Consider the following 9,251-nt stretch of genomic DNA (forward strand, 5'->3'; position numbering starts at 1 on the left):
ATAAGAGCACACATACAGGCTGGAGACACAAAATTAGACTGTTTCAGTATTTACTGGTCAGGAAAAAGACAGGAATATCTTACTAAAGACCCCAAGTGAGTTTTGAGACAATCCAGGGTATTGAATTTCTACTTATAGTTTGATCTCCTCTTACTGAATATGTAAATTATATTAAGTGGGACTCAGTAGTACACATTTGAAATTTCACAAATGGGGTATTTTTCAATGGAATTTCCTTTTCATCTTTTCTCGTTCTTTTACTTTTCCTTGAAAGCTCAATCAAAGCATTACTTCCTTCAGAAACTCTTCCCTTATTCCTGATTTATTGGCATAATCCTACATTGTGACTCTTGGCATTGTATGAATATTCTGTACCTTTAATGCATTGGCCTGGAATTGTTTGATCCCTTGCTATGTGCCATATCACTGAAGATAGGGAACTATACTTTATTCTAGTTGGTAATTAAAATGCTTGTGATGCATTGGACACAGAAACTCCATATACATTGTTTTAACTGAATGGATTAATGAAAAGATTAATTTGAAATGCATGTTGAAGTTTGACAGAAAACAAAAATCTGTAGATCAATTATCCGTCAAATGAAAAATAATTTTTTTAAATGAATAAAGGGAATAAGGACAAGTGAAAAAAATAACAAATAAATAAATAAAATGCATTTATAAGTGTTTTTCCCTTGTTTTGCAGGTAAATTGCTTCCATCCAGATTAGATGGAGCCAAGGAACAATGTAATTTATTTCATCCTCCTGGGCCTCACACAGAATGCAAAGGAACGGAAAGTCCTTTTTGTTATGTTCTTGCTTGTCTACATTTTAACTGTGATGGGCAACCTGCTTATTGTTGTGACAATAACTTTCAGTAAGACCCTGAACTCATTGATGTACTTTTTTCTTGCTAGCTTATCATTTATAGATTTAATTTACTCTTCTTCCGTTTCCCCCAGATTGATTTCAGACCTGTTCTTTGGGGTAAATACAATATCCTTCCAATTTTGTATGACCCAGCTCTTTACTGAGAACCTTTTTGGAGGATCAGAGGTCTTTCTTCTGCTGGTGATAGCCTATGACCTCTATGTGGCTATCCATAAGCCCTTGCATTACTTGGTTATCATGAGGCAGAGGGTGTGTGTTGTACTTCTGGTGGTGTCCTGGGTTGGGGCTTTTCTACACTCAATAATTCAACTTTGCGCTGTTTATGGACTCCCAATGTGGTCCCAATGTCATTGATCACTACATGTGTGACATGTACCCTTTATGGAAACTTGTCTGTACTGACACCTATATCATTGGCATCTTAGTTGTGGCCAGTGGAGGACTGATCTGCACTATTGTGTTTCTGTTTTTACTCATCTCCTATGGAGTCATCGTGCACTCTTTGAAGAACCTGAGTCAGGAAGAGAGGCGGAAAGCCCTCCAGACCTGTGGTTCCCACATCACTGTTATTTTCTGCTTCTTTCTTCCCTGTATTTTCATGTATTCAAGACCTGCTAAGACCTTCCCCTTTGAAAAATCATGGAGCATGTTTTACACAGTCATAACCCCCATGCCGAACCCATTAATCTACAGTCTAAGAAATTTTGAGATGACTAATGCTATGAAGTTAGCCTTAGGACCAATTTATTTGGAATGTTGAAGTCTTTATTGTTGAAGTCCCTTAATAGACTGGAACCTGGTGGTCTGGAGTTGACGATAAGAAAGTAAAAGAGAGAAAGAAGCTGATATTCCCTAGTTTACCCAGAGAACCAATAAAATCTTTGACACAAGGCTTACACTGCTTTACATAGGCACAGAGCACCCTCTCGAGGAGGTCTTGAAAGCCCAGGCAAGAAAGTAAGCTCAGCGGGTTTCCACGCTCCAGAGAATTAGCCTGAGGGAGAGAGAGAGAGAGAAACAAAGAAATAGAAAGACATGGGGACCCAAGCTCTGATGGAACAAGGATGCTTTATTTAACATAGTGTGAGTATATATACTATTTTTCAAAGTAGCTTTTCAGCAAAGATAAAGACCAAATGACCAGACTTACAAATTGCCAAGGAAACAAATCATAAAGCTAGAATACAATCCATATCAAAGAAAGAGGGTTGTAAATAATGACTTTAACCATATGGTCCACATCAAAAAGAAAGAGGGTCGTAAATAGTTTCTTTTCACTGTGTGGAAAAACTAACGAAGGAAATGCCTGCATTCCTCAGTCCCGGGAGCAGCTTGCCACTTCTCCTAATTCTTGAATATTCAGGAATTAATAAGGAACAGAGGATTCATGACAGACCAAAAACAGCACACAGGAAGCCTCCTGTTAAACGCTCCCTGACAATTCCCTCTTTTATATTTTATTTGTAAAAAAGGTCCTGACCATTTGAGTTTGTTTAGTATTAACCATCTTTATAGAAAGGCAACAGTAAACAACAAATATAATTACCAAAACAATCACCAAAGTTACAGTTCCAGATCCAATGCTGTGGGTAATACTTTGAAACCGTCCTCGTGGGTCTAGCCCAGATAATTAATCAGCTAGTAGTTGTTCAGCTAAAGTTTCCAAATTAGTGGAAGAGGGAAGACATTTAGAAAATGTTTCAAAGATTTCCTTTTGCAGTAATTGTACATTCACAGAGACATTATCATGTATGTTTTGTGAATGAAATTTGATTTGTTCCCAGTTGTAGGCACTATGATTGAATTGAACAGGAGTAACACAAAATTGAGTAGAATTCCAATCACATTTTAGCATCACTTGTTTTTGTAAATCTATTAATTGATCTCTGACCCATTTGATGGTTGTTTTTAGTTCCTATATTTCCTCTTGAATATCCTCATCTACTTGAGCCTCAGTAGCGCACATATTATGGCATCTTCAGTCCAATTTTGGATAAAATTATGAGTTTGAATTGAGGTATATAAAGCAGCACCAGTGACGGCAGCAGTGGTGCAAATAGCTGTTAACCCCAAAATACCAAGAATCAGCCATCCAACGAATCATTTAGATCGTTGGAGCAGTTTAGTAAGTAACCTGGAAGCAGGTCCAGCCACAGGACCTTCTTCCTAGGGCTGTTGGAGATTTATTGGTAACCACAAATTATGTTGAGATTGAAGAATCAAAAGGGAATCAATTTCTTAAGGAAATAGAGGAGTTAAGACAAGTATATAGTTTGCAATTAATACAAGTTACAGAACATAAAGTCTTATTAAATTGTAAATTTCCTATGGCTATAACAAAGGGAAGTGGGACACAGGCCTGTATAAAATATGATTGATTATAGTGAAAGAAATAGTTACTATGACTACGACTGGCCCCTGTGAAATGTCCGGTCCAAGTCCCAAGTTCTTTGGTGCTCGCAGCAAGCTTCCAGATGTCCCATTGTTCAAGCCCAATCTGTTTATCAAGGATGATTCTAGGATGAGATGGGGCTAATCCACCTTCAAGCCACCCAAGAAGTCCTTTGTCATGGTAATGCTCCATCCTGGTGTCAGTAACCTTCCAAGCTACTTGAGTGGCATAGTCACACACAGTGCTGTTAATATCATCTGAGCAGTTAGATAACCACATACCATGGGGTCCCCAATCGACAATTGTATGATTAGCCACAAACATTAATTTTCCTGATTTGGCTTGACATTTGTCCCAACGAACAGGAGTATATGTAAAGTTTTTACAAGTAAACCCTTTGCATAATGTTCTTTGTTCTTTCCCTAACACTTTCCCTAAAGTCTCAGTAGTATAAAGATGGTTCACAGAAAGAAAGGGCAGTTAATAATCCAAGCAACATCCGAAAGTCCTTTTTGGGAGGCAGGGTCAAAGTCCAAGTTTGTTGGCTAACGTTTATGCATAATTCTGCTGGGCCCATGCACAAAGGAAGGACTTCATAACCTAGAGAAATATTAATTAGTTTCCCTTTTTCTTCAGGGTGTGAGGGCCCTTTAATGCTCCAGGGAGAAGGCATATGTATAGAGTCATTAGTTGAAATTATTGGTCCTCTCTCCGTCTATTCTACCACCTGTAGTAAAGGGGGGTTGGGTATGTAAACCCAGTAAGTATTATAAGTTAGTTCTGCTCAAACGGGGGAGGCATAGGCAAGCAGACTGAGCATTGCCAGGGAAATGTATTCAGGACCCCAAGGCATTCCCTGTTGAAAGACCAAATTTTCAGCTTGATTAGTAAGGGTTTTATTTGTCCCCAAGTGGGAAGATTATAAGGTTGATGCCACCGAGGGTGGTGCTTCCTGGAGATCTTTAGAGCCACCATGGCCCATATTGGAATTTCTTCCTCCTGGAGTTTTTGTTGTTTCGTCTCTATTTTGAAGTCTGGGGGCCCCCTTGGGTCGAATCTTCCGAAGAGGAAGCCATGTGAGTTCTTTGGATCCATCTGGGGAAATACAAGCATAAACCTTTCCCAGTAAGATTAGTTTCCCAGATTTCCATTATTTCGTTAACTCATCTTGGTACCAAATGGACAGAGGAAGAGAAGGGTCCTTCAATTCCTCGAAATGTTTCTCTGCTGTTGTTAAGATATCCCCCTGTGGTAATTTTAAAAAACTTAAAACAAACAAAGCTGTATTATAGGTTTAGAAAATACCTTATGTTGGAATCTAGTAAAGTTTGCTTTAGATAAGGAAGACAGTAGTGTTCCTGTGTATTCCCCCTTTTTTAAATTTTTTTTTTATTTGCAATTTTAGTGTGTGATGTGCTCGTTCAACTATGCCTTGTGCCTGTGGATTATAGGGAATACCTGTAATATGTTTAATAGAAAAAGATTATAAAAATTGTTTAAAGTGTCTAGAAATACAGGCAGGGCAGTTGTCTGTTTTTATAGAACTAGAAGTTCCCATTACAGCAAAACAAGCTAATAAGTGAGTTATAACGTGTTGTGCAGCTTCACCACAAAGAGGTGTGGCCCATATAAAAGAAGAATTGGTGTCAATACAGACTTGCAAGAAAGAAAATGGAGAAAGTTCAGGGCAATGAGTTACATTCATTTGACATAGTTCATTAGGTTGCAAACCACGAGGATTAATACCTTGTGCGATGGGTCGAAGATGTAGGGGTCTACAAGTAGAGAAACTACTAATAATTTCTTTAGCCTGGCGGTATGGGATTTTCCATAGCTGGTGTAGGGAGCCAGCATTGTTGTGCAACAGAGCATGCTGTTCCACCGGAGTAGCAAAATAAATAAGTTTATCAGCTTGTTCGTTACCATAAGTCATAGGGCCGGAAGACAGGAGTGTGCTCGAATATGGGTAATATAAATGGGAGAAGTGCGGTTTCTAATAATGGGTTGCAGTTCGAGAAAAAAGTTGTTGAATAATAGGTTGATTGGAGTTTATGGTGGAGATTTCTATATTTTTTTAACACAAAAACTAAATGTAAGGAATCAGAGACCATATTAATGGAGAAAGGATGTAGGCAAATAACTTGAATAAGAGCATACAATTCATTTTTTTGAGCAGAATGAAATTTAGTATAAAAGACTTTATATTCCTTAAGAGACCAGAATGAAGTTTCGGCATTTTTAGTCCCATCTATATAAAAAAACCTCAGCTTGTGGTATAGGCTGTGAGCTGATAATGCGGGAAATAATAAATTCAGTATTTTTGAAGAAATTCTACAGCTTACCAGAAGGATAATGAAATGAAATTTCTCAAAAATATTTCAGAAAAGCTATTTGGAAATGGGTAGAAGTTTGTGATGTGTTCTCAAACTGAGATTTATTGATAGGTATTACAATTTTATGAGGATCAGAGCCAATTAGAGTTTTAGTCTTATTTCTTCCATTGATAATGATTAGAGCAATTAAATCAAGTTAGGGTATAAGTGACTTTATTCCCCTAAAACGGGTATAGATCCATTCTGTCAGGTGTTCTTGCTGGGCAAGAAGTCCTGTGGGAAGAATGAAGAGAGGGGAGTATAAATAATTCTAGAGGTAAATCTAGTCTGATGCGAGTAAGAAATTGTTTTTGTAATTTATTTTGCTCTAAATAGAGTTCCTCTCGTGCCTCTTGAGAAAGTGAACGACGGTTATTTAAATCAGGATCTCCTTTTAAAGTATTAAATAGGTTATTCAGTTGATAATTAGCAATGCCTAAAGAAATTCTAATCCAATTTATATCACCTAAGAGCTTTTGAAAATCATTTAAGGTTGATAATTTATCAGTACAGATCTGACTTAGTTGGGGAGTAATATGTTGTCTATTAACAACAAACCCTAAGTAATGGTAAGGTGTAGAGGTTTAAATTTTATCAGGGGCAATGATTAATCCAGAGTTCTTTAAGCATAGTTGAGCTATATCAAACATGTGTTGAGTTTCTAAAATAGATGGAGCCAAAAACAATATATCATCCATAGAGTGAATAACAAGAAAGTTAGGAAATTATTTTCTCACAGGCTCAAGGGTTTTAGCTACGTAGTACTGACACATGGTGGGAGAATGCATCATCCCTGTGGCAGCACAGTCCATTGGTACCGTTTATGAGGTCTGATATGATTAGGAAAAGGGAGAGAGAAAGCGAATCTCTCTCGGTCTAAATGGTGTAAAGGTATATTAAAAAAGCAGTCTTGTAAATCAATAATAATAACGTGTCAATTTTGATGTATGGTGGTAGGTGATGAGAATCCTGGTTGTAATGCACCCATAGGTTTCATAGATGCATTAACTTTTCTAAGGTCTGTTAGGAGACGCCATGTGTTAGATTTCTGTTTTATAACAAAAATAGGAGAGTTCCAAGGAGAGCAAGAGTCCTCAATATGCTTTAATTCTAGTTGTGTATCTATAAGTTCTTTAGCCACCTGTATTTTCTCTTTCATGAGGGGCCACTGCTCTGTCCAAATAGGCTCGTCATTCTTCCAAGTTATTTTAATAATTGTATTGTTTGTTAAATGAGCAGTGGACCCTAGGAGAAATGTGGAATGTATATCTGAGTTTGCCATTGCATAAGTAAGTCTCTTCCTATTAGATTAAGGGGTGCATCTATCACATAAATTTTAATGTTGCAGGCTGGCCTTCTGGTCCCTCACATGGATATATTTGAGTACTTTGATAAACCTCTTGTACTTTAGTTTGAGAAATAGCTGCAATTTGGCAAGAAAATTTTTGTATAGGCCAGGATTTGGGTCATAAATATTTGGAAATAATAGTAATATCAGATCCAGTGTCGAGGAGACCAGAAAATCTTTTACCATTAATTTTGATATTTATAGTTGATAGGGCAAATTGAGATACCAGTGATGTCCAAAAAGACTGTTTTTGATCTGTACTGCCTAATCTGCCCATCTGTACATCATTAGAGGAATTAATAGAAATGTAAGGTAAAAGAAGTAATTGAGCAGTTTTGTCCCCCTTTTTGAATTGCCATAAGATCTGAGATGACATCATAATTTGAATTTCTCCTTTACAATCTGAATCAACTAATCCAGGGTGAACAGTAATTCCTTTAGAAGTCAAACTAGATTCGCCAAGTAAAAGACCAAAGGTTTGTGGGGGCAGGGCTCCAAAAAGTTCACTAGGTATTCTAGAGGGGACTGCTTGAGTGTAAAGGAGAAAGTCATTTAGGGCTGGTATATCAAAGGCAGCACTGCCAGAAGTTGAGGGTTTGAGGGAAAAGATGGAATTTGTCCCTGGTTTTTGTTGAAGGGGATCTAGGGGGTCCCCTGCTTGGAGTTTCCTGGAATAGATTTCTTTTCAATGTCAAATTTAGATTTACAGTCTTTGGCCCAATGCATTCCTCTACGACAGTAAGGGCAGATTTTTGGAGGTTTTTTTATTAGCTTTCTTAGGGCAATCCCTTTTGAAATTGTTCTTATCTTCACATATAAAACATCCTTCATTTCCCTTTCTAAAAGGAAGCAGCCATTGTTTCAGCTAGCATTTGCATTTTATGAGTTTCTGATCCTAGATTGTGACAAGCCTTTAAATAATCAATAATAGTCCCTATCTCACGAATTGGAGCTATAGCCTTTTGACATTCCTGATTTGCATTTTCATAAGCAAGTAGTTTCTCTAGGTGCTTTTTAGCTTCTTCTCCAATTACAGTCCGGGAATAGCAGTTTCTAATCTAGCTAAAAAAAAAAAAAAAAAAAAAAAATCAGCATGTTTCATTAGGTCCTTGCACTATTTTAGTGTAGCTACCTGTAGGCTCCCCTTGAGGAGTAATTCAATCCCAAGCTTCAAGGGCCACTGTTTTTAATTATTCATGCAACAAAGGAGGGCACTGTATTTGAGCTTCTATAGCCTCAAATTGTCCTGTACCAGTTGGCATCTCAAAAGTAATTTGATTTGGAGGAGCGCTAGCTCGAGCATTTCTGTTAGCATGATCTCTGGCTATATCATGAAACCACATTGTCCACTGAAGATGTTTCCCTGGTTTAAGGAGAGTATTATTAAAATTAACCAATCATAGGGAATAAATTTTCCAATAGAGGATGCTATAGCATTTATAAGTGCTTTAGTAAATGGTGAATGTGGGCCATACAAAGTTACAACCTTTTTTATTTGTTGCATGTGAAAAAAGTTAATACCTTCATATTGAGGTACTATGTGTCCTTGAGCATCAGGATTTCTTAAAACTGGAAAGGCAGAAAAACTATCAGCTTCAGAGACTTGTGATTGCAAAGCCAGAAATTCAGAGAGCCTCTGCCGTGAAGGAGAGTAAGTAGGCAGCAAATTTTTACAATTAAGAGTATGTGGTAAAACCTTATTATTGTTTTTCAGAAAGGTGTTTTCAGTTTTAATGTCAAAAGGCGTCTTAGGAGACTCATTGTCAGAATCATTAAGTTCTAGCAAAGGAGAGACTTTTGGATTTGTGCCCGCTGGCAGAGGAGGAGAGTTTGGAGCAATCGGGGCAGGACTTGTAGGAAAATTCTGAAATATTTTATGTTGTTTTAATTGGGCCTTTGGTAAGATTTCAATATCTAATTCATATTCATGTAATAAGTGTTCTGCCTGTTGTTGAATATCAGGAGGATTAGAATTACCTTGAAATGGCAGAATCGCCACTTAAATGAGAGCCCATAGGGGCCAGAAATCTATGGGAATATTTTTTTTCTGTCTGGTGGCTCGTTTAACATTCTCTTTGACCCGGTGCCAAATTTCTAAATCAAAACTGCCTTCATCAGGGAACCAACGGCTGCATTCAACCACTGTTTGAAGGCAAGCCTCTATTTGCTTGTGAGAAACCGGAAGTCCCTGAACTTTAAATAAATAATGAATTAAAGTAGAAAAGTGATGGGGCTTTCCAGCCGTTT

General features: G+C 37.5%; 1 pseudogene; it reads left to right on the plus strand.

Annotated features, from left to right (window-relative positions):
• Positions 1-730: 730 nt before the first annotated feature.
• On the plus strand, positions 731-8,892 carry LOC145513786 (olfactory receptor 4A47-like; annotated as a pseudogene).
• Positions 8,893-9,251: the final 359 nt, after the last annotated feature.

Source organism: Giraffa tippelskirchi, chromosome 7 (genome assembly GCF_054371585.1).
Source record: "Giraffa tippelskirchi isolate mGirTip1 chromosome 7, T2T-mGirTip1v1.2.pri, whole genome shotgun sequence".
In the NCBI taxonomy this organism is placed as follows: domain Eukaryota; kingdom Metazoa; phylum Chordata; class Mammalia; order Artiodactyla; family Giraffidae; genus Giraffa; species Giraffa tippelskirchi.